A 27031-nucleotide genomic window follows, 5' to 3' on the forward strand; every position below is an offset into this window, starting at 1 on the left:
TATTGGAACCTCTTTTTGCCAATAGAGATCTCCCAGGTGGATGGTGACAGAGGAAGGAATCAATGGGGTGAGCCATTGTTTAGGGTTTCATTCTGCTAAGACTCAAATATAATACTGAGGGGGTGGGCACCCCACAGAGGCCCTGATTGCAAGGCCAATCCAGTAATTCTGTTTATAAAGACAAAGAAGATGGGAGTTTGCTAGCTTTCTGTTTTAGTTTGCCAAAATAAAAATCAGTGCACAGGAAGGAAAAGCAGGAAGCATGTCTGGGAGCTCTGCCTCTGTGGCAGGCACCTTCTGTGGTGTAAAATACAGCCAGGTTTTCTAGTCTCACAACCATAAACCCACGTGTGTCTGTAAGCACGTTCTTGACAGTTCAATTTATTTGCTTGACCATAGTTCAGTGCCTGGTTAACTGTGTAATTTTCCTACATGTTGAATTTCTAAGCCTTACTCAGTTTTACCTACTATTACCCCAAAGTAATACTTATTGAACACTAACTATACATTAGACATTAGTGGAAAACTGAGTAGCAGGCACAGCTTTCACCATCCAAGGTCAAATATAAGACATTTAAATCAATGAGCCTCAATAAGGGGCACTTGGGAAAACGTGGAGTAGAAAAATATTGAGTCTTGAGAGGAGCCTGCATATTCTAAAAAGAATACTCATTATATAATTCCCATGATATGTTTTAAATCACAATATTTAGGATGTTTTGAAATACCAAGGGATATTTAAGAAAAGAATGAGATTTTTTATATTTATCAAACACGGACACGAGTTTAAAAATTCATCACTTGAATAAAGGGCAGCATAAAATTCATGCTCTAAGAGAGTTACAAGCAGTAACTATGAAAGCTCAGAGGAGAGATGACTTCTAATATCTCAGGAGGGCTTCCTGGAGGAGCTGGTATCTGAGATGGGCAACTGAAGCTCGTGTTGTGTTGGATAGGCAAGCACACGGCACAGATTGGGAAGCCCAGGGTCTGTTCGGGGAGCAGACGGATACAGAACAGTCAGCTTAAACCAGACCATTCACATTGGCAAAGCTGCTTAACCCAAATGGCAGGGACATAGCTCAGAGCAACTCTATGAAACAGCACCAAGAATGAAAACTGGTCAAGGCTTGATGATTTTGCAGATAGGAAACACAATGTGGAAGAGCAAAAGAGAAAGAAGAGAGACGTAAGGACAATACCAAGGTTTCCAGACTCCATGAACAAGAGAAGCGATGCATTAGCAGAAACAAAGACACAGGCTAAAACGCCAGTTTGGAAGATGCTGTGACTCGCAGCCCAAGGACTGCCATCAGTTGTAGAGCCAAAGTTAGCACACGTCAGGCACACTGCAAACCACAGGCTCCTCAGTTCTTTCTGCAGGAGTGTGAGGTGTGGCTGCACCAATGCTGTGACGGGCCAGTTCTCCCCACTGCACACACTTTGGGGTGAATCTCATCCTCTCCCAGAGCGCATGCAGCCAGGCTGCTGGGCTCACTCCCAGCCTCCTGTCTCCTGAGCCAGAACAGGAGCTGCTGATGTGAAAGTCGGTTGAAACTGTTTCAAACTCACCCATCACAAAAATCCACTTTAAATGGCTCATGTCTCTTCTATTGTGTATATTCTTTAATGGACTATACATCCTTGTCGCAGAATAAAAATTAAGAGAAAAACCAGCTCTCTCGTGGAAAGAATGCAGGTTTAGTTTTAGGCACAACAGTGTTGGACTACCAGTTCCACTGTCGACTAGCTTTCACCTCTTTGACCATGTTTTCTCACCTGGACATGGAACTAATAAAAGCTTGAATGTTACTGTGAGGATTAGACTTTTTAAAATATATTTAAAATATCTGGCTTAGTTCTTAGAGCATAGTATTTATTTTCTTCTACTTAGAGCATGAAGCATGATTCTGAAAGATGAAACCATCAATTTAATATTGGGAGAAGAAACTAAGGCTGGCAAATGCCACTAAGATGAAAGTAGAAACCTGGAATAGAAGGTTCCTAAATGTTAATGGCACCAACTGTAAATTTTGGGGGACTTAGTGGTATGCTATTTATTATTTGTGTGTATGTTTCATTATGTTCTACAAAATAAAGAAATTCTTTATGGACAGATACTGCAAATCATTTAGGTTCTTTGGCTCTCAAATATGGCACATGTAAAATCATAGTACTAAAAGGTATTGTATTAGTTTGCTAGTGCTGTTATAACAAAGTATCACAGACAGGGTGACTTAAACAACAGAAATTTATTTTCTCACAGTTCCCGAGGTTAGAGTCCAAGATCAAGGTGTTGGTTTCCTCTGAGGCCCCTCTTCTTGGCTTGTAGATGGTGCCTTCTCTCTCTGTCTTCACATGATCTTACCCCTGTGTATATCTATGTCCAAATGTCCTCATCTTATAATGACACCCGTGGTATTGGATTAGGGCCCACCCTCATGACAACATTTTTAACTTAATTATCTCTTTAAAAGTACAAATTTCCACTTATAAAGTAAGTAAGTCATAAGGATAAAATGTACGGCATGGTGACTATAGTTAATGCTCTATTGCATACTTGAAAGTTGTTAAGAAAGTATATCTTAAAAGTTCTCATACGAAAAAAAATTGTATCTATGTATGATGTTATGTTAGTTCACATACTGTGGTGATCATTTCACAATATACACAAATATGGAATACCTGAAAGTAATATAATGTTATATATCAATTACACCTCAATTTTTTTTAAAAAAAAGGCCCTGTCTCCTAACCAGTGGGGATTAAGACTTCAACATATGAATTCAGCCCATAACAGGAGTCTTACCATAGAATAGCTTTTTTACTGGTTTGCAAGAAACTGGTATATACACCATCTCATTTGCCACTCAAAACAACCCAGAATGGCAGATGGGATCGTCATCATCTCCATTTAACAGATTCATGGAATAGTCAAGCCAGAACTCAAACCCAGGACACTGGAGTCTAAACATAGCAATCTTTTCATCTTGTCACACTGCTTCTCCGCAGGGATGGGCTGACAGTGATCAGCAAGACCTGTTAACTGTGTGTTGGGCAGGACACCAGTCACTCTGTTTCTTTTCATCTCTAAGCTTCAGTGGCTCTCACTGCTCGGTTACACCACTTGGGCACGAAGCACAGTGCCAGTCACACAGTAGCTGTTCAGTAGGTTTTGGATTTAATTGAAGCTAATTAAGCTTCACCACTCGGACTATACACACTATTGAGTGCCCCTTAAAATATTATCAAAACTACCTGTCTCCAGCCTCTTAACTCCAGAGGTCTCACAGCACTTTGCTTGCAAATCTTTAAACCAGGAACGTGAAGTAGGAGCATGAAATGTAATAGACTGTCCTTTTAATGGATACTCATCACCAAATAACGACATGCTCTCTCTCCCTCTCTTTCCTCTCTCTCTGTCAAAACTTTAAATATAAAGAGCAATTCAATTTTATGGAGCGAGGTCAAGTGTTCGCACTCTCTCCACCCCCACATTTTAAGGCCATCACTTATAATGTCGAAGTAATTTCTATTAAACCAACTTGTGAAAATAAAAAGCGGTGGGTGAAACAAATACAAATCCTTTGGGATCAGAGAGTCTGTATGGATTTTCTCTACTACAAGTAGGCACTTTATAATGTGTACCTAAAACAGAAAAAATGCAGCTTTTACTGCATAGTTTTATATCAGAAATATAAACTGAGTCACACAGTTCAGCCGGGCTGAGGTAAAAAATGTGGGCATGTTCGGCTTTGAGAAAAATGCTAAATAAGGAATGTTTATTTGCCAAAGAGCATTCTATTTACTCTCTTAACTCTCCTCTGCATTGGGGTTCTCAGAACCCCAAGATATCCTCCAGTAACCTGAATTCCCTGTATCTTTTCCTCTATCATTTCTTACACTCCAAGCTTGGCCAATGTGGTATGTATTTGACTCAAAATAAAACTGGAATATAACTCTCAAAACTCAATCTACTTCTTTATTATATATTTTTTAATGAGTCATAGAGAAGGCAATTAATAAATACAGAATTTCAGAATTAATTAGTGACAGAATCAGAAGCTGAACGTGAGACTTCTACTTGCTAGTCAAGACCCAGTAATATCATTCTATGGGGCCCCAGCGATCAGTTGGTAATAAACTCATACAAGAAAATCCACTTATTTGCCATTGATTCTGGATCTTAAAAATGAGTTGGTGCTATCACCAAAAAAATAAGTCTAATTTTGGGGTGATGTTGTAATAGGCCAGGAGTACAACCAACAGGGTTTTTAAGACCTTTCCAGTCATGATGTTGGCTCATGATTCTACCTATATTGACTCCTCTCCTGCCATTTGGAAAGCCAAGAAGGTTGTCAGTAATGAACAAAGTCCTGTTTCAGTCACCTGTAACTGCACCATTATAATATGAATCATACTTTTGTTTATGTTTTGGAAATATTAGCTTGAGCTTGTTAAAATAGTTATTTTTGTTCTCAAGTTACTGAAGATAGCTGAATATGTATGCCTTAAAATACTAAGGTATACTTATAATGATATAAAATGCCTAGAGTTGAGCTCTGTTTTCAAAAATTAAGTAATTTTGTCAGCATTCTGCAAAAACAAACAACACTTAGGTTTACCATTGATCAACTCAACATTAAAACAGTAATGTTTGCCTCATAAATATATATTGCCCTTCCCAAAAGGCTGGCAATTAAGATAGTGTAAGTAAATATGGTAGCCCTCCAAACCCCATACAAACACAACAGATACAGAATCTGAACTGTGGTTCCCTGTCAAGGTGTTATATAAGGTTATACAATTAGAAAATGCCAATGTCATTTCTTGAGTTACATAATCAGACATTCAACAAGGTCATAAACATATAAATGATTCCATTACTGTTGCAACAAACGACAGAGGCAATCAATATTCAAATAATAAAAACCAACGTTCTGCCTAAATGGTTTGAGATGCTAGAACCAACACCAATGAAAGAGAGAGGAAGGAAGAAGAGAAAGCTGGCTCCATTTAATAGATTTTATTTGTAAAATTTTATTACTTGAGGTTTTTGAAACCTGTAGCTTGAGACTATTAAACTCAAAGATATAGGCATTGCCAAAACCGTCTTGAAAGAAGATGAAAGCTGACCAAGAGTCATTTTTCTCATTTAAAGAATTCTGGGACCTGACTGGGTAGCTCAGTTGGTTAGAGCATTGTCCCAATATGCCAAGGTTGCAGGTTCGATCCCTGGTCAGGGCACATACAATGAATACATAAATAAGTGAAACAACAAATTGATGTGTTTCTCTCTCTCTCTCTCTCTCTCTCTCTCACTCCTTCTCTCTAAAGTCAATCAATCAATAAAATATTTCAAAATTTGGGTGATTGAATTACAGAGGTCTTTTAATTCTCCCATTCTATGATGATTATTTCCCTTTCCTACCATTTCATCTCACAACTCCTTTTCATCACCCTTCATAGTAAAGAGAATAAAGAGAAGCTTCTGACCCCCACATGGATAGTATATGCTTCGGGAGAATCTTCACTTCTGACGTGGGAAGGAGAATGGCATGACATAGGCATAAAATACATACTCTGTTCAACCACAGGCCTGATTGATAACTTTGAATCCAGCTCTTCCTAGCTGAGAAAAATGACGGTGGTGACTTCTAACTTTGGACAGGGTCTTAACTGAGTGAGGAGGCATAAGTTTAGCAGAAGAGAAAAGGGAAATTCCAGGGCATTAAACTGTGCACTTCAGTAGCATTTGGAACAGGGCCAAAGAGTCATCAGAAAATGGACATATGGTAGCATTCAAAAAGGAGCCTCGAGAATCATCTAGTTTGTGACCATCACTGTAAAGATGAAAAAGAATTCAAGACGTTTGTTTCTGAAACTAAAAACACACATTCCCTGGAGCAAGGTTCAGCAAACTTTTTCTGTAAAGGAGCAGATAGTAAACATCTCTGTCACAACTACTCAACTCTGACCTTGTGGCCCCAAGGCAGCCATAGACAATATATAAATGAGTAGCTGTGGCTGTGGTCTTATAAAACTTGCAAAAATAGGCTGCAGAGAAGATTTGGCCAACTGGCCACACTATACCAACCCCTGCACTGCAGTATATTACCCTATATCTCAGCTCAGTGTTCCATTTATCACAAACTATGGAAAGCTAAAACAATTCTCCCAGTATACTCAAAGTATCCTTTAATGCTTCTCTAGAACGGCATGCGATGACCCTTGAAAAGGGAGACATTTATTTGCAGGCAGTTGTCTTTGCCACCATATGCAAAGAGGCTGCCTGGGAATAAAGACAACATAGACAAAATATGGGCCAGCCCCAGCATTTTCCCACTTCTGAGCCACGAACCATATCATGGATCTCAGGTATGTGTGTCACCTACCTTTAGTGGGGTTTCTGTCACTTGCAGCCAGAAATTCTAAGCCACTGGCTAAATGAATTTTCATTTATCTGGGGTTTACCACTTAAAGCAGCATAATTTCTACATTTTGATTTGACTATTTGACTATCTTTTACCTTTCACAAATTTGTTACATATGTCTCTGTTTGCTTAAGCAGAAATTATTTAACATATTTAAATACTATTTAAGGAACAATCAGCATTATAAACAAGTAAGAGAATAATGTCTTACATTTGTGTAGAATTTTGACATGTAAAATACACTTTTATTATAGAAATGTCCCTCACTAATTGTGCAAGGTGGGCATGTGTGTTAGTATTGTCTCTATTTTATAGATAAAGAGAGATAATTTAATTGTGTAACTCCCTCAAGGTCTCCCATAGTTAATGGGTAAGACTAGAACCTACATCTTAAGAATCTTTGTTTAGTGTTCTCTTAACTACACTTCCTTCTTCTGTACTGTGGAATAAACCACTTCTGTCAGCATCTATTGAGTAGATAGATGCCATATATATTTTTATGTGGTCCTTCAGTCGTCGTTTTCTTCATTATCATCATCACCATCATCATCATCATCACAGCTAAAATTAATGAATGCTGACTCTGCTTCAGGTATTCCCTAAGCAACTGGAATGTTGAGGTATCACTACCATCTAATTTTCATACCCTATTCAAGTTTCACCCATTGTCAAAATAATGGATCTAGTTCAGAATCACCCTTTGCAATGACTTGTCTTTCTAGATGGCTTCAGTCTGGAACAGTTCCTGTGTTTTTCCTTGATTCTCATACCTTAGATGTATTTTAATATGTTTTGAAAGCAATCTTGACTTATGTATCACTGATGATGTTCACTCTGGACACCTGGTTGAGGTGGTGTTTGCCGGGTTTTCCCACTCGAAAGGTACTCATTTTCCTTTTTGCCATTAGTAATCATATTTTGTGGGGAGATATCTAAACATATCTAAATATCCCATTCATCAGATTTTCAATTTACAGGCATACCTCATTTCATTGCACTTGGCTTCATTGCACCTCACGGATGTGGTATTTTTTACAAAGTGAAGCCAAGGCCCTCCACTAGCAAAAAGTTTTGATTCACTTTATTGCAATACTCATTTTAGTTTGGTGGTCTGGAACTGAAGCCACAACATCTCTGATGTATGCCCTTACTCACTTATTTACTGGAGATCACTATCTCTATTTTCATGCTAAAACTGTTCCCCATTTGAAGTAAGGAAGCCTCCTAAAGATGATTTCTGTGTCCTTGTGACATGTTCCCATCATTCTTTGAGCACTTCCATATTTTCTGGCCCAAGATGCTCAAGAAGCTCGTATTTTACTTTCTCTATCCAAACTCTGAAATTAGTCATTTTTCCAAGGGAAGACTGATAATTAGTAGCCAAGATATGCATGCTAAGTGTGCTTGTTGCTATTGTACTGTCCTGTTCCCAGGCCCCTTTGGTGGACAGAGCTAGGGGATACACACATACACACAAACTACACACATTTACATATCCATGTATTACTTACTGTACCTATAGATGTTTATGTATATATTTTTTTCAGTTACAGTTGATGTTCAATATTATTTTATATTTGTTTCAGGTACACGGTATAGTGGTTATCCTCTCGATAAGTCTAGTACCCACCTGCACCATACATAGTTATTACAATATTATTGACTATATTCCCTGTGCTATATCCCCTTGACTATTTTATAACTGCCAATTGTACTTCTTAATCCTTTCACCTTTTTCATTCACCTTCCCACTCACCCTCCCATCTGGCAGCCATCAGTTTCTTCTCTGTGTCTGTAAGATTGTTTTCGTTCTGTTTTTCCACATCTAAGTGAAATTATATGGTATTTGTCTTTCTCTGTCTGACTTATTTCACTTAGTATAATATCCTCTAAGTCTCTGTGCATATGGTAAGATTTAAATTTTTTATGGCTGAGTAGTACTCCATTGTATATATGTACCATCTCTTCTTTACCCAGTTTTCTACTGATGTACACAGGTTGCTTCCATATCTTGGCTATTGTATATAATACTGCAATGAACATATTAAAATGCATTTATGTTGTTGAATTAGTGTTTTGGATTTCTTTGAATAAATACCAAGAAATGGAATTGCTGCTCTTATCTAGTTCTAAAAACAGATCTACATAAAGTAATTCTATTTTTAATTTTTTGAGGAAACTTCATACTGTTTTCCATAGTGGCTGTACCAATTTGCAATCTCATGAACATTACATGAAGGTTCCCTTTTCTCCACATCCTTGCCAACATTTGTTGTTTGTTGTTTTATTGGTAATAGCCATTCTGACAGATGTGAGGTGATATCTCATTATGGTTTTAATTTGCATTTCTCTGATGATTAGCAACATTGAGTATCTTTTCACATGTCTGTTGGCCATCTGTGTGTCCTCTTTAAAGAAATGTCTATTTAGGTCCTCTGCCGATTTTTTAATTGGATTGTTTGGGTTTTTTGGTGTTAAGTTGTAAAGTTTTATAAATTTTTGATATTAACCCTTTATTGGATGTGTCATTGGCAAATGATCTTTTCCCAATCAGTAGACTGTCTTTTTGTTTTGTTGATGGGTTTCCTTTGCTGGGCAAAAACTTTTTAGTTGTGTATAGTCCAATTTGTTTATTTTTATCTTTTGTTTCCCTTGCCCAAGGAAACCTAATCCCCTCAAAAAATTACTAAGAGCAATGTAACTATTTACTGCCTACGCTTTCTTCTAGGAGTTATATGGTGTCAGGTCTTATGTTTAAGTATTTAATTCATTTTGAGTTTATTCTTGTATATGGTGTAAGAAGGTGGTCTAGTTTCATTCATATTTTTGTATGTATCTGTCTATATTTCAGAAACAATCATGAGTTCACACACCAATACCTTCAATTCCAATATTTTCTCTTTTTTCGTATTTTAACTTCTCCAACAATGAGCAACTTGGCTTCCATTACCCTCAATATATTTGCCCATTTGCCAGTCCATCATAAATAACCAATCTCTCAAGTCCCTTCTCTCCTCTCCCCCATGCTCTCCTATTTTGCTTGGGTTTTGATAACAGGCATAGGCACCCTCCACAAGGATGTCTTTCTCACTTCTTTTGCTCTGTGACTTCACAAGATGAGGCACTCCCTGGCATATTGTAGAGGGTTGAATAGTGATCCATCAAAAGATATGTTCACTCAAAACCTCAGGATGTGACCTTATTTAAAATAAGGGTCTTTGCAGACGTAACTAATGTAAGGATCTTGAGATGAGGTCATCCTGGATTAAAGAAGGCCTTAAATCCAATGAGAAGTGTCCTTATAAAAGAAAAGAAGAGACAGACACACAGAGGAGAGAGCCACATGTAGATAAGAGGCAGAGACTGGAGTGATGTATCTACAAGCCAAAGAATGCTAAGGAATGCGAAGGAATGCCAACAGCCACCAGAAGCTAAGAGAACTTTGGTACCACAAGTTAGGGCTTGGACATATATATCTGAGATCTACATTTCAACCCACTACACATGTGGATAACCTTTTCACCCTGTTAGGGCTCCAAAACCTCACATCAGACTGTCCTACACATGGACATTCTCCTCACCCTGATGAGGTTCTAATACTTTTGCCAGGCTGTCCTTCTATTAATGTCTACTCACCATCTTGAACCTGACACCCTGCTCTGATCCACCATGGATCGCCTCTCTCTCCTGCTGCAGACTTCTACCTTGTTTGGCCCCACATTGTGGCTTTAGGACTGAATTTTTTATTAGAAAGATAAAGAGAGAAGAATTCTATTAACATCTCACAGCAATGTAAATTAATTTTGGTGATGAATAATTAGTATTACTTACTTTTTTTGCTTCTTATAAGACAAAAAAGCATACACACTTTCTAAAATAAAATGAAAGGTGTCAAGATTATTCCCATTTTCTGATGTGAGGGAAATACATATAATGTTCTTGGCAGAAACAGAAATTTTTTAAAAAAATAGTTATGTTTTATTTTCAATATAATCACTTTTCACTTGATCTAAGAAAATGTGACATTTAAAAACAGTAAATGGTGCTCATAATCCCATGTACTGAATTGAGTACAGTTTTAAGAGATAAGTCACTTCATCAAGAAGGAAAAAAAAAGCCCAAGTGGCTGAAGATATTGTCTCTCCTTCTTTAAGCTTCTGGGATTTCTTGAAAGCTTCAAAAGAAACTTCAATACACAATGGGGATATGCCAACAGGATAAAACCCAAGGTTGTTGTAAAACCATAAATAAAGCATAATTGTCATGGGAGAGCTTAGGTTTATGCTATTATGCTCTAACAATGAAGTCCTTAATTAAACCACCCTACAAGTTCGGGGTTATTAAGAGGCCATTCTGAAAGCCCAGAAACGAGGGAGAAAATGGAAAACAGAGCTTGCTCCATTCTCATTGGTTCCAACACGACGCTTTAGGAAAGCCGAGTTTTAGCTGAAACATAGAGGTAAACAAAAGACTTTAAAGCTATTTCCTAATAAGTCAGTAAGAAAAAGCTAAGAACCATATGATTTCACTGATATGTGGGATATAACACTGAAACTCGTGGACACGAACAGCAGTGTGTTGGTTGCCAGAGGGAAGGGGTTGGGGAGTAAAGGAGGTTTTGCCATATGGTGACAGAAGATATGAGTTTGGGTGGTGGGCACACAGAGCAATATACAGATCTTGTAACACAGAAACCCACACCTGAAACCTATATGTCACATTAACCATTGTCACCCCAATAAATTTAATATAAATAAATAAATAAATAAATAAATAAATAAATAAATAAATAAATAGTTCTATCTGTTTTTCTTTACATCTCTGTTGATTGGCATTCCTATGATAAGTCTGCATCCAATGTGAGAGTAGAGCAAAGGTTACTGGTCCCTCCTGCTACGTAGCACTGAACTACATAGAAAATTTTATTGCACATTTTGCTGCCTTTCATTTCCCCAGATTGCTTAACAATTCTGTGCTTCTGTGACATTAAAGACAGACTAGGAAGCTGAGGCCACACTTTTCAGCTTCAGATCGAACATGACATTACGCACTGACAGCATTTGACAATTTGTCTTGTTCTTTGAAAGCTATCAGACTGTGCAGTGACCAGGATGCACACAAACACAAAAAAGTCTTTGTGATGCAAAATTGGTAAAAATGTAATTCCCATTATTCACTGGCAAGCTTTAATTACAATTAGTAACGATTAATATTAATGAAAACTGTTTATAAAGGATGCAAGAGGGACGTAATTCGTTCGGGAATAACTCACTTTGTTCCATTGTGTTGCAGAGAAAGTATCTGTGATGGGAAATCAAGCCTCACCAGTCTACTTGGACCTACAGGCTTGACACTTGCCAGTTTTGTAGTGCTAAAGAAAATTTAAAACTGCAATAGTCGATATAATCATTTCTCAAGTGGATCTATTCATCTCTCATCAAAAAGAAAAGACAAAATGAAAGGAGAGCATTTTTCAGTCTTTGAATTACATTTAATACCATGGCAGATATAATGACACTGGAGCCTTAAAATCTATAATGTTGCCTGCAGTGTTTGACAATACTAACTTCAGCCTGTAGAACAAATTACAGTAAAGGCCTGCGTATTTGGTAGTCCATCAACCAGAAGTTCCTCTTTACTAGCAATTCCAAGCTTTGCCAATATGGTAAAAATTTAGATTCATGATCGTGGCTGGTTGCAAGATCCCACTGCTTTCGCAAGCAAAGGTTACATTTTGTCAGACAATTTTATTGTGTATTTCTTATGCTCTAGAGCTTTGAAAACTGTATATAGTATATGTATTACAAACATAAGCCATCACATCATAGTATAGATTATCTTAAATTTTGTTTAATTCATTACATAATATGCATCACAGAGTTGTAAAAATATATTATACAGTAAGTCAAATTTATAAGATATTTTTATAATATAATATGTATGGATTACTGAATCATACAATTTAGTTTATATACTTATATGTTATTCTTTCAGCTTTTCTGTTGTTTCTTCCTTTGTCTTTGATGATAAATAAATCTCTAATCCTAGCCTCTCAGCTTTATTGTAGTCCCATATTTCCAACAGTGTGATGAGCACCTCTTCTTAGATGTCCCAATATTTCCTCAGGTGAAATTGTAGTATATTTTGCATATATAATATATATATGAATGTACACATAATACACAAAAGTGCCACCTATTTATATAGCAGCTAATTACATCCCAGGTGTTACTATATTCTGTGAGTGCCGTATGCGTGCATATTGCCTAAGGTAATTGTAACAGTGGATGTGCACCTCAAAAGGCATTCTTTTAAAGAGAAGCACAAGGCCTTGTGACGTGCTGAAGGTTGATAGCTAAGTGATAGGCCAAGACTCAAACTGGAGTCCAGCAGCATCCCAAATGCTATTCTTTCCATCATTCCCACCAATCTTCCAATCCAGACCCCAAACCTTCAGAGTAATAATCAACTTTATCTTCTTCATTCATAAATTCCATTTGTAACCAATCCACCACCTTTTTTTCTCTTGGTTTAATTTCCACTCCTAAGCCCCATCCCTCCTTTTTCCTTCATTGCTTCAGGGGTCAGACTACTACAAGATCCTTCTGATCTTGCCAGTCTCTTCGTCTCTTAACCCCATTAAGCATATCAATACTGGATACATTTAAAAACGCTGTTCACCAGGTTATTCCTCAGTACCCTGATTATCGAGGGTACTAGATAATTTCTCAAAGATTTATGTCTCAAGAAAGAATTTTTCTCTTTCTTGGAAAATACATTTCACATGACGGCCTACTACACATACTCTCAATCCTCATTACTCACAGGTTCCACGTTTGCAAATCCATCCCCTTGCTAAAGGTGACTTCTAACCCCCAAATCAATACTCACAGCTCTTTTGTAGTCATTCTCAGACATGCAGAGTGATGAAAACTTTTACTTTCCTGATGCCTCTTCCCAGCTGAGGTCGAACAAGACAGTGCTCTGCCTTCTTGTTTCAGCTCTCATTCTGTGACAAGCAGTCTTTTCATGGTTCATTTAATGCCACATTTTCTGCATTTTTATGCCTTTGTGTTGGTGATGTTGGCCCCCAAGCATAGTCCTGAAGTGCTAACTGCTCTTCCTAAGGCTGGCATGTGTCTAATGAAGAAAATACATGTGTTAGATAATCTTTGTTCAGGCATGAGTTACATGCTGTTGGCGATGAGTTCAGTGTTAATGAATCAACGATATATATTAAATAAGGTGTCTTTAAACAGAAACACACATAAACAAGGTTATATATTGACCAGTTGATGAAAATCTTATAACCAGAGGCTCATAGGAGCCTAACTCTGAATTTCCCTTAGGAGCAATAATTCTGTATTTCTTAATTGTTTGCTTACACTAACTCTATGTAATATAACTACCACAAATAACAAGAACTGACTGGGTAACTAAAACAAATATTTTACAAAGACCCTTATTAACAGCAAGACACTTTGATATTTTCCATTCTACTCTATTTTATCTGTTTCATTAAAACAAATATGTTGGTTGTGACCCAATACATTAATTTCACAATTTACTCAATAGTCAAGATCCAAAGTTTAAAGTTCACGTTAGTAGATCTAGGACCTAATACTATAAGGCAAAACAATTTTGAGTTGGTTTTTAAAGCCTTTCATGACCCTGCTTCATTAAAAAAACCTCCTCTGTTAGACTCTGCCTACTGTGTTTCCTCTCTACTGCCTTCAAGTGGCCACTTTTTGTGTTATATGCAGAATTTATACTTGTTTTCTGGCAGAGGTGTCAGTCCAAGGACTCTACTTAGTCTTTACGTAAACCAAAAGTTGCCTTTCCTTTTCTCTGATGCTTGTTTTCAGTTTCAAGAGGCTGTGGCTTTGAGAGTTAATATAAAGTAATTTTCTTTTCATCAGCAAACAAGATGTCCCTTTAGTGTTTTCAATGAGTATTTAGTTCTTTTCAGTTATTTTCATTCTTGTTTATAAACAAATAGCTTTTCTAGAAGGTTGAGGGTTCTGGATAGGTCTTGTTCATTTAATTCTGTGATTTAAGAAACAAGTTTTCCACTATGGAAAACAGTATGGAGGTTCCTCAAAAAATTAAAAATGGAGTTGCCTTTTGATACAGTGATCCCACTTCTAAGAATGTACCCTAAGAATCCTGAAACACTAATCAGAAAGAATATATGCACCCCTATGTTCATAGCAGTGCAATTTACACTAGCTAAGATCTGGAAACAGCCCAAGTGCCCATCAGTAGATGAGTGGATAAAAAAGCTGTGGTTCATTTACACCATGGAATACTACGCAGCTGTAAAGAAGAAGAATCTCGTACCCTTTGGGACAGTATGGAAGGACCTGGAGAATATTATGCTAAGTGAAATAAGCCAGGCAGAGAAAGACAAACATCACATGATCTCGCTTATATGTGGACTCTAAAGAACTTAATAAAGTGATGAACAGAATAGATTCAATGACATGGAAGCATGGATCAGACTCATGAATGTCAGAGGGATGGAGGAGGGGGGTGGGTGGAGGGGGAGAGAGTAACCAAAGAATTTATATGCATATATGCACAACCCAAGGACACGGACAATGGTGGGGAGAGGGACTGGGGAGGGGAGTAGGAAGGGGTGAAATGGGTCATTGGGAAGAAAAAGGGACATTTGTAATATTTTAAACAAAAATAAAAAATTTAAAAAATAAAAAGAAGCAAGTTGTCAAGAGGATTTAGGGAGCTAAAAGATATTGTGCTTTATTAATGTGATTAAATATAACAGTAGCTTGCCCTAGCCAGTTTGGCTCAGTGGTTAGAGGGTCAGCCTGTGGACTGAAAGGGCCAGGGTTTGATTCCAGCCAAAGGCAGGTACCTTGGTTGCAGGCTCGATCCCCGGCCCCGATGGGGTACATGTGAGAGGCAACAATGTGTCTCTCTCACATCAATGTTTCTCTCTCTCTCTCTCTCTCTTCTACTCTCTGAAAATGGGAAAAGTGTCCTTGGGTGAGGATTAAAATAAGTAAATAAATAAAAATAACAGTATCTTTAAGGAAGTATATTTCCCAGATAATATGGAAGCAGTACTTGGCTCTAAATCAAGAGATGTGGTTCAGCACCACCAGATTGTTCACCATGTGAGCACCTGTTTCTTCATCACTAAAAATGTCACTTCAACTCTAAGACTACAGTGAACTTTCAATCTTACAGGAAAATCCTCTAAGATATGGTAAGTCTGAGTAGTGCAATGTTAAGTAAGCAGTCACACTCTCCCCGTTTAAAGCAATATTGAAATACAATGAACAACATGAACATAATCAGTGTTCTATTTATTCTCTCTCAAAACAAATTCAGGACTCCTTTCAAAGAGCCCTACAGCTTGTTCATGATGATGGTGGTTATCCCACAAGTTTACAATTGTTATTGCTCGAACATTTTGTTATTACTGGCAAAGTTATAATAACCCCTTTATGATCCTTTAGGGTATCTATTCCATCTTTTCTATTCCAAATTCTATAATTTCCCTATTATCATGAATCCTATGGATAATTATGTCTTTTGGTATTGTAAAAACTTCAGACTGAATCCACTTGAAGCCAGCCAGCTGCATTAAAAAAAAAAAGGAAAAACCTTTTAAAAGCCAAGACATCTGGCACTGTGGAGATTAGAGGGGCCTTGGCAATTCATTTCAATCAGTGGATTGATTGTGAATTGGTAGCTGACCACACCCATCTCTAGGTCACTTATGAACATTCCACAAAAACTCACTGGCATTAAAATATGGATGTGGGAGCACAGCTAGCAACTTCCAGAAGAAAGCCTCCACCCCCAACTGTGTGAAGCTCACTCCTCTCCAGGACTCCAGGACTTTATAGTGATCTCTGTTCTGATGCTCCCAGCACACTCTCAGTGCTCCCCCTCTACTCTGGTGGTCACCCTGAGACGTAAAGAGTTATTCTCTATCTAAAAGTAGGCAAGCTATAGTATAGATGAGCACTGCCTCAAAGAAATATAAATCAAGCCACACCTTAGTTTTAAATTTTCTAGAAACCACATTCAAAAAAATAAGAGGAAATTAGTTTTAATAACATATTTTAATCCATTATATCCAAAATATCATTAAAAATGTATTCAATATTAAAATTAATGAAATGTATATTGTACATCCCTCTTATTGTACTAATTTTTAAAAATCTAGTGTGTATTTTATCTTTATGGAACTTCTCAATTCATACTTGCCATCTTTCAAGTACTTAGCTGATACACAGGGCTAGCGGCTACCATATTGGCTAGCACACTATCTAATACTATGTTTTAATACTTTTGCTATATAGTAATTTTTTTGTTTTTCTCTAATGATGCTCAACTATAAATACAGGTTCAAGATAACCATATCTACGATTACATTCTAGAGATTAAAAATGAGTACAATTTTGGTAAAATATCCTTTCATGTGGCCAGGGCAACGGTTCCCTATGATCCAGCTTTGACTGTGTCTTATCTCTACTTAGAAGCAGACTTCCTTTCATTCATGACAGAGCCCATAGACCATGATTGACTAAAAGAGAGACTTTGGTCACAGTTCCAAAAATGTAAGATCACTTTTTTGGGGGGTGGGGGGCAGCCCTGATAGGCTGTTAGAGGAAGAGAACTGGAGAAAACCTCAAATAAGTATCAAAATTCCTCTCTCTAGGAAGCAGGCCTCTAGAGAGATGTGTGATTCAGCTAAGCTCGTACAGCTAGCTGACAGCAGACCCAGGCCGGCAATCCCCATTTCTAGTTTTGTAACATGTTGTTACAGGACGTTAAGTGTCACCACACTCAAGCCTACCGCGTGTGTATTTCTACTGCACTTATCACATCAGTATCTCCCCATATTTTTTCTATCTGAGTTCTTAGTAATACAAAACTTAGACATGAACAGGCAAAATGACTTCTAAAACATAAGAATTGCAGACTGGCTCTGAACTAGAAGGAACGAGGCCTCAGATACAGCAGGGTTGCCGATCATGTACAACTTTGGAATCAAGGGGGGGAATGAGCCATGGTAAAAACTCGGATTGTGACCTTCGGCAAATCTCTTAACCTCTCCATGACCCAAATTCCTTATCTGCAAAAAGACTGGCAGTGGGAGGATTAGATTATTTCTAAGGTCTCTTCCAGTTCTAAAACATTTATTCTAATTCCTGCTAGACAAGTGATTATATAATAATAACCTTTCTAAGTTAGTCTTCTACTTAGAAGAAAAGTAGAAAGCTGCCACCTGTTCTCTTTATGGATACTCGTAAGGATTGGTCAAATAATGCTAAATATTTTATAAAGAAAAAATTAAATTTCAAGCAATTGCTACCACAAAAGTTAATCTCTAAGAGCAAGCTTCCTATAATAGTAAGTATAAGACAAACAATAGAATGCTTAAAATTATACTTTTCTTCGAAAAATTTTATTTAAATAAAAGGAGGAAGTGGATCATATGGATCACTTATAACAAGGTCATACGGATGCAATTTTTATTTTATTTTACATTTTGAACTGAAAGTTAATTATTTACATTGGGTATTTTGGTTTAAAACATGTTAATACAATTCCCACTACTTTCATTCATTCAATAGATACATATATAGCACCTTCCTGGAGCCAGGCAATGGTGAGCTAAATTGATATACTATCTGTCCCATGGATTTGATAGTCCAATGTATAGATCTAAAGGAAATTAACCTAATGCTCCTTTAAGGACTGAGTATATAATACAGCCACGTGAGCCTTCCATATTAAAAATTGATGTTGAAATAATAAGCAGCTCTCTAAATATATAGACCTTAATCCATGTTTACCTTTCTACGTGAATATGTGATAAAGAGGGCAGAAGTGAGTACATTGGTTCTAAAGAGAGTCCTGGAAATACAAACTCCTGGAAATACAGTGTCATGTAGGCTAAAGTAATTCCTCAAAACTCCAAAGGTTTCTGAGTCACAAAGACTGTAGGAACGTGTTTCTTTTTAATATATCTTTATTGATTTCAGAGAGAGGAAGGGGGAGAGAGAGATAGAAACATCAGTGGTGAGAGAGTCATTGACGGGCTTGTAGGCGTGTATTTCTGTTGCGTACAGCACATGCGTGTGTTTCTGTTGCGTACAGCACATGCTCCCAGAATGAAGCGGAGCCCCTGCTCCTGGCTCCCAGCAATTAGTGCGAAGAGCTGGCGAGAAGAAGCTACAATCGTTCTTACTCTGTTTGCTGGTTCCCACCTGAAGAGACTCTAAGCAATTAGTATTCTGCAGTAAGACTCTTCCTTTCTATATGTATATGTTTGGATTAAAAAAAAAAAAAAAACACCTAGGCTTCCTTAATTCTTTAATTAGGAGCCCTAAAATTCTAGTAAAGATTAGTGAATGCCAAACATCGCTCCTACTACTACTGTTTTCTGTTAAAACAATATGAAATGCAAAATCCTACAGAATATTTTCCCAGTAAGGAAATGTAAAGAGGGTTGCTCAATAAAATTACAAATCTTACAAATTCTGTTATGCCTTTCATTCCGAAAATACAATAAGTTAAATGTACCACTGGTCATTCTTAGAAAACAATATTGGCATTCCTCACTCTTACCACTATAAACCCAAACCAAAGTTCATTTGTGGCATGAACTTTGATTAATATGGTCCTGGAAAAAAATGAGGTAAAGGCATTTCTATAACAGAACAAGGAAAAATATCTAAACCCATAGTAGCTAGAAAAAGAAAACCTATAGTAAACCCAAGGTCATCTACCCCATAGCTATCAAGCGCCTTTTGTTAAATTGATGTCTGCCTCTGATAACAAGAGGGGTAGGCAGAGTCTAACGTCAGCGTATCACATTGAAAAGGAAAGGGGGAGGGGATTGCTCCTATAAGGCACCGGACAAATGCCAATTTTTATGTACTGGCTTCTTTCAAAATTTTCAATCACACCTAATAATTGGCAGGAAGCACAAAAGGCTTTCGCTTCCACACTGTGCTTTCACTTCCCCTGGGGAACGGGGCCGTTTGTGGCCCCTTGCGGGGGCCAGGGACAAACCCCAGGGAGACCAGATTCGTTCAATTACACCTCCATCCCCCAGCCCGCCTCTCCACCTCTCCGTTGTTATTAATCCACTGAAGTGCTGTGGGTTACAAAAGGGTCCTTAAAAGCATCAAAGGAACATTTTTCTGGGTGGATAGAGAACTAAAGGATTTTTTTTTAAATAAAAATATAAAGACAAGACAAAATATTAAATTCAATTGATGTTTCCTGAACACGTTTCATTTAATAAGCTTCTTGGTGGTTTGTTAGAACTAAGAACATGTCTCACTCCTGGAAGAAGATGCGTGTTTTATGAAAACACCACAAAAGAAGAATGATCATTCTTTTGTATAAAATGCTGGCTTTGTAACAATTGCTATTTTTGCTACTTAAAATTATGGTTTCTCAGCTTCACTGTGTCTAAATAAAAATGTATAATTAGTTGGTTCTGATCTCCAAAGGAGTTATAATGATGTATGTATTTTCTCACTGACAAATTCCATAACTGTATGGATGGAATCCTTCAATTTTAGGGGATGGTCTATGAGTACCGAGATAGATTAACTCGTGAATTTCACCATTAGTCTGTACTTACTACTACCAGTACAGCAGAATTCCAAGTGACTTATTTAATATGAATTATTAGAATATACAGAATGGATACACCTCTGACAGGCATTTGTTTCCCAGGTATTTGCTCAGCACATAGCATGCTCTTATCACTCTACTAGTTGCTGGGAATATCCTACTGAAGAAAGACACAGTTCTCCTGCCTTGTGGTCCTTACAGTCTAACGTGAGAGATCAGAAAGGTGAAAAGCAAGAATAATGATTAATTAGGTGTTTTGTTTGGGGACTTCAGGGACATCACACAGAGAATAACCTAAGCCACATTTAGGGGCCAGAAAAAGCTTCAAGGGAAACAATTACTGAAGAGAGGCAGGGAAGCAAGGGAGAAGTTAGCCAGACAATGATGAGTAACAAATGCTCTTTAAAAAATCATTTGGCACAAAATCAATTTAAAAGTGAGGAATGCTTGTGGACATGTGTTGCTCCTAAGCTACTTTATCACGATAAATTTTCTGCAGGAGAGAAGACTTGAGCATAATTTTCAGAAAATTGTAGCTTTAGGGTAGAATAGCCTTCTTTTTGTGTTCCATCAGTCTTTTGGTCTTACTCTAAACAGACAAAAAACACACTGTGCCTCTAGGACCTTCTTAGAAGAAAATATGCTAAAACACACCCAACCAATAGAAGAAAAGAATTGGGAGGTGAAACCACGAACATACAATTCCTTGATATATTTTGTATACCTCTAGAGTTTTTCTGGGCTTTTGTGTCTGCTTTGCTTTTGGCCTCAGGACTTCTGACATCTGAAGATAAATAAATATCCAAGATAAACAAATAGGTGACTCCTCACTTTAAGGAGAGTTATCCATAATAACACCACCAAGATCTCAAAGCCTAATGCCAGATCACACACTTCTCTGTCTGCAGAATAATTTCCAATAATGAAAGTAAGAGCAGTAGTAGAAGCCATAGTACCAGCAGTCAGATTTTATTGAACATTTTCAAAGTGCTACAAGAGTTTATGTTCATGATCTCATTTCACCCTCACAAAACTTCTGTGAGGTAGGTACCATCAGTATTCTTATTTTATGAATGGGGTAGTTCAAGCTTAGGGAAGTTAATTAAGGTGCCCCAGGTCACAGCTGGTAGGAGTCAGGAGTGAGATTTAAACACAGGCTTGCCTAATATCCAGGCCACTATATGAACTTGCTTACTGCCTCCAACACCATCGACCAAGGCCAATGTAGACTGTCACATAACACAGGAGAAAGGAAGGAGACTCCAGTGGGACAGGAAAAAGATGAGAAGGGATCGTGTAGAACTTCTAATACTGCAGGTTAATAACTCTCGAATGGAGAGGAATTGGGGAGGTGAAAAGGGAAAGATCTGATTTAGGTTGCTGAAATCACAATTTTAATCAATAAATTGATTAAAAGAATCTGCAAACAACAACCAGATACAGTGGCAAATGCTTCCAGGCTGACCATTTCACACATTTTGAATGTGTCAGCTCTTTGAAGAAAGGACAGGCTTCCTCCTTTTCCCTAGATAACCAGCATTCAGAGGATAATTTTGAACAGTAAAAAATTCCATTCTTCTTTCTGTGTGTTGAACAATATAACAGTATTATATTTTAAGAAAGAGTAGCAATTGTTGCTTTCATCTTTGAATTTGAAAATAAACTGTTTCATCTCTGCCATCCCCAAGGGGATAAAATTTGATGAATTAGCATTGAGTTTCTCATCTCAAAAAATATTAGTTGCCCCTTTGTCTTAGTTTTTATTGATTTAAAATCCCCCTCCAATTTGAATACATTGATCTTCTTCAGTATTCATGTCTTTTATAATCACACCCACAAAATATCATAGGTAATGATTATATCAAGGGTCAGCAAACTACAGCACAAAACTGGCCCATTGTCTGACTTTGTAAATAAAGTTTTATTGGAACACAACTGCACTCATTCATTTAAATATTGTCTGTGGCTGCTTTCTCGCTACACTAACTAAGCTGAGTCGTTGTAACAGAGACAATATGGACCATAAAGCCTGAAGAATTTACTGTGTGGCCCCTTTAAAAAGCCTTCAGATAGAGGAAAGACTTTATTATTTTTCTCTTGGAATCTGGCTTCACTCATTTATCATTCATTAATCAACTCCTGTTTGTGAAGCAACTTCTATGCATCTGGCACATAGGTGGAGAATAGGGTACAGACCCATGGAGAAATAGACTAACAAGAGACCATGTAATGACTGCTCTTACAAAGCAGGAGCGTGGAGAATAGGAAACCTGGACAGCGTCATCCTAAGGGGGGCAGACAAGTTTAAATTCAGTCTGTTACAGAGGTGATCAAAGGGGTAAAAAGCAAAAATATAGTTTGTTTAGGCCTTTGCTAGGAAACACAACAGCCATAATTAAAGGAGTGGAATGAGATTAATGGGAAAGAAGAGGAAATGAAATAAAACAAAACAAAAGCAGAGTGACTCATACAGTTTCAGGTAGGGTTAGCCTGGGCACTTAAAGGTGTGACTATTAATGGTTTAAATTTGAAAGGCTATTAATGGTTTAAATAATGATGTTGAAAATCTACCTTTATGACTTTACCAAAGGAACATTCTGGCTTATTGTTAGATGTTCAATATTATGAAAGTGTTGAGATGGTTTGGAAGAGATGTAGCTTGTTTGTGAGATCAGGAGAGCAGATCTTCTCCAAGCCTCTAGGGTTATTATCACCAGCTCTGCCCCCAAGGTATAAGAATTACATAAAATTAGGTACTGGACAGAATGCAGTAAGAGAAACTCTTTAACCCAACATCTAACTATGTTAGGTACCCCAAAACAACCAACTGCTATTTTCCCTTTTTTGTTTATCCAACAACATCCCCAAAATTCATTGGCCCATGTCGAACCTTTTAACTGGAGAAGCCAGCCTCATGTGTGAGCAGAAAATAAATACCTAATGAATAAATGATTGATGCAATGATTGAGGGTGATTGTTCCTTTAACATTTTGATCAGTGACAACGGATGAAATTAACACTATGAATCTACATTGCCAAAGTGAATAACTAGAAGTGAAGCTTAACTATAGCTAAGGCAGCATAACTGACATTTTAAAATCTGATCATTTTGTTTTGGGTTTTGGCCTACTAACATTTACCTCTCTAGTAACGGATGAAAGCCGTAACAATGAAAAATTCTGACCAACCTAAACAACCAAATAGGACTTACATTGAAGAAATTCAGTGTATTTTATTATTAATCAAACAATAAACATTTGCTCTGACCAGGCACCTGATCACAGGCTATACTTAACATATAAAGTAGCTATCTGTCCTTTAACAAATGTTAATGAATTTATGCTAACATTTTCCCTTACTTAAGTGATTTTAAAGTGACATTTATTTCTATAACTTTGAGCTGAAATATTTAAATGATAGTCCATTGACTTAAGCAAAGTAAGTAGTATAGACTAAGAGTGAAAATGTTCACTTACAAAAATAATAAATAAAATTGCTTCATTTTGGAAGGAAAATGCACACCAAGGTAACCTTTTATCCAACAAATAAAAATTGACATTTTATTCAGTTAAAATTGTTATTATGGTTGAAAACCTATACAACTAAATATTATTTTAGGAATTCTCAAAGCTAGTAAGGATAGGAAATATCAATTACAACATCAGAAAATATACTCTTTTAGCTTCATAAGCTATACTTATATGCTGAAACATAAACATTGTCGGGTTATAAAAAACAAGAATATTGATGGATTTCTTGGCTCTTACACCATTAGAGCATTTTCTGTTTTGTTTTGATTGTGGTCTCTGGTCTAAGTGGAAAGTACTTTTTGGAAACATATATATCTAAGTAGTTCTGAAAATTTTGAAAAACCTAAATGAAAAGAAGAATTCACATCGAAATTTTCTCTTGTCTATTTTCATGTGGCCAAGAAATCCAATGTAACAAGTTGAAAAGAATCTACATTTATTCCTCTCCCTCAGGTCACCAAGCTTCTTGTTTACGTGTAATATCACAGCATGTCCTTTCAAAAATTAATTTCAAGTCACAAGACAGGATGCTTCCTTTTGGCAGTAAAAGTAAGAGAGAGACACTGTGGTTGAAGCATATAACGAAGAACAGGAAAAAACAAAATATTCTCAACTATACATTGCTTTTCTTTTTCTCCTGATGGACTTTCAGGTTGCTTTAAAAGGTCTACTAAAAATCTGCCTCTAGAAAAGATGTATTAAAAATCACAAGTAGTGATTTTAGTGGAGAATACAGGAGTAGGGTAAAATGGGTCATCTTATAAATTTGATTATGTGAGCTCTCTACATGCAGCACATATGTCAGCAACGAGGCAAAGCAATCTCCAGAAAAATTCTGCAGATCTTCTTTCTTCTAGGGAAAAACCTGTGTTTTTCTGTGCATTGTGAAGCAAAGAGGGTAGGGTGGGAGCAGTTAAGTTATGTCCATGAGATAAACATCAGGCTAGCTTTTGAAAATGAGCCAAGCCCAAAATAGCCCAGGGAAAAAATTATAATTTTTTTAAAAAGGGTATATATATATATATATATATATATATATATATATATATTCCCCTGTCTAAATCTGGAATCCTTACTATCTTATTTTAAACAAGCCAGAGAGTGCAAGCTTCAATCTGTTTGGATAGAAAAGAATTTATATAAATGTTTTGTTCAAGCCCAAAAGGGAAAGGGAGTTTAAATATACAGTGTATGAAAGATGTATGCCCAACTTCAAACAGCTTAGTGCACAGAAGAGGAAAAATAATCTAACCTTCTTCGTCATTCCCAGCAGTCTTCAAGCTTAACTATCTTGCAATTTGCAATATCATGTCAATGACCCCCGACGGTAAGAGCCTAACCAAAATTTTCTAACTGTCCTGCTCTCCTCCCCTCGGAGGGCTTGGGGGGTGGGGGAAGGAGCAAGGAGACCAAGAAGGTCAAAGAACAAATGGAAACGAGACCTGCATTTTGCACCCTTTCCCTGCACGTGAGAAAGAAAAGGGAGGTAGATAAATCCGTAGGACGCTAAACCAAACCTCTTTCACTCCAGCCAGCTTTTATCATTCAGGCACCGAGTCTGAGTGTGGAAAAATGCATGCTAATTCCCCCTAGCAACAGCCTCAGCCTATCAGAGGCTCGATGTGCCATGCAGCCGCCAGCCCGAGCGAATCATTCTAAGTAGGTCAGGCCTGGATTTCTAAAAATGCTACGGTCTAATAACCCCACTGTCCCGTCTGTCTGCCCTGCCCCATAATAACCTCAATTGCTCGGTGACACAATGACATACTACCCTGTTAGAGCGCAATCACATCATGCGACATTATTCTGCTGTGAGCGTGGCTGCTGGGTGAAGGACCCTCGGAGGGGCAGCATTAATCAGGCAGCCATTCATGTCCACCCGCTCTTCACTCCAGAAATGGGACTGCATTAATGACCAGCTGTTTGAACTAACACAAACAAAATAATGTCTTCCACCCTGTTGGGTGCACAGAATACCCTATTCTGATCTGGCGGCCTCCGCTTCTCGACTGAATCGAGGATGTAAATGAAACGGGCGCAGACAATGTCAGCTTTGGCAACCTCGGTGTAAGTATATTTAAATTATATTACGTGTGATTCAAAAAGCTATTGATTTAATATACACAGCTTTCCCTGCCTACCATTTTCCCTAATCCACATTAAAAGGGGAAATGCGTACATGGGGAATGCAATACACATACACATATTACCCGGGAAGCCAAATGCACAGAGCTGAACTAAAATTGACTTCTTTCGGGCGGAGAAACAAAGCAGGTCAGGAGTAATTGGGCAGCGTGAACACAAATACAAATACAAAATGAATGCTGTGGAGGAGCACTGAAAACAAATAAGAGTAAACACTCTAGCCTCCCAACCAATCAGCTCCTCCCACAGTCTCTTTGTGGGGGCTGTAGTCACACCAGATCTCTAAGTACAAGGCACAAGGGAGGGGAGTGAACGTGGCCTTCAGATCTCAACCACGGAGGTGCCCTGACTTCCCACGGGCTTGCTAACAAACTGCTGTTTGGCTTCAGGACTGCCAAGGCTTCAAGGTTTAAACCTGGTCTAGGAACAAAAATCAAAGCCCCACAGCCATTTTTTGAATTCTAAAGTGGGGGTTTTAGAATGTAATTGGTCCTATTTATTTGAATGTCATTTTTGACTCCTCTCCATTTTAATGCACAAAAACAAAAAAATATAAGTGTGGATGCAGAAATAGGAGATCGGCAGTGCTGTTTCGGGCTATTTGGGGAAATATCTTGTACTGGTGGGGCTTGCACTGACATTTTCTTGCACGATTAATCTGCATTTTTAAGGGTTCAGAGTTTCATTTCGTGAACATACCACCCCACCACCATTCCCACCCCCAGCAAACTGAAAATTCATCCTTCACTTCTGCAGAATTCTGCAGGTCTTGTATGCGTAATCCACTGGTATTTGATTTACAAACATAGAGAATTCCATAATACATCTGCCCTTGCTTGAACTGGGTTTGATAACTTAGCTGTGACTGTCTTCTTCACTCTGTGGCACACATCACATAGTTATTCTTGGAGAGATACAGGCACTGACGCAACCATGAACCACTAATTACAAGCTGCTGACATTCTGCTTGTCTATGCAGCTTTGAAGTTCTAAGTCTGTTTTTCTCTCTTACGAGCTTTCAAAGTTTCATTCTCTTTGCCTCCATGCCCCCTCCCACCCCCATTATTTCTTCTGTCCTTCCTTCCATTGTAAGCCTTTCTTGATTCATTCTTGGAGAAGGCGGTACGAGCGATCAGGTCCTCCAGCTTGCCTTCTTTCCCTTCCTTCCCTACTCCCATGCACACAGATCTACAGTTTGGAAGTACAGTAATAAGATCCCCACCCGCCCCACCCGCAGGAATGCACCAACAGCTGGCCAAACATAATCCAACACACAGAGCTGCCTTTGTAGAA

This window comes from Miniopterus schreibersii (assembly GCF_964146895.1).
Source record: "Miniopterus schreibersii genome assembly, chromosome: 8".
In the NCBI taxonomy this organism is placed as follows: domain Eukaryota; kingdom Metazoa; phylum Chordata; class Mammalia; order Chiroptera; family Miniopteridae; genus Miniopterus; species Miniopterus schreibersii.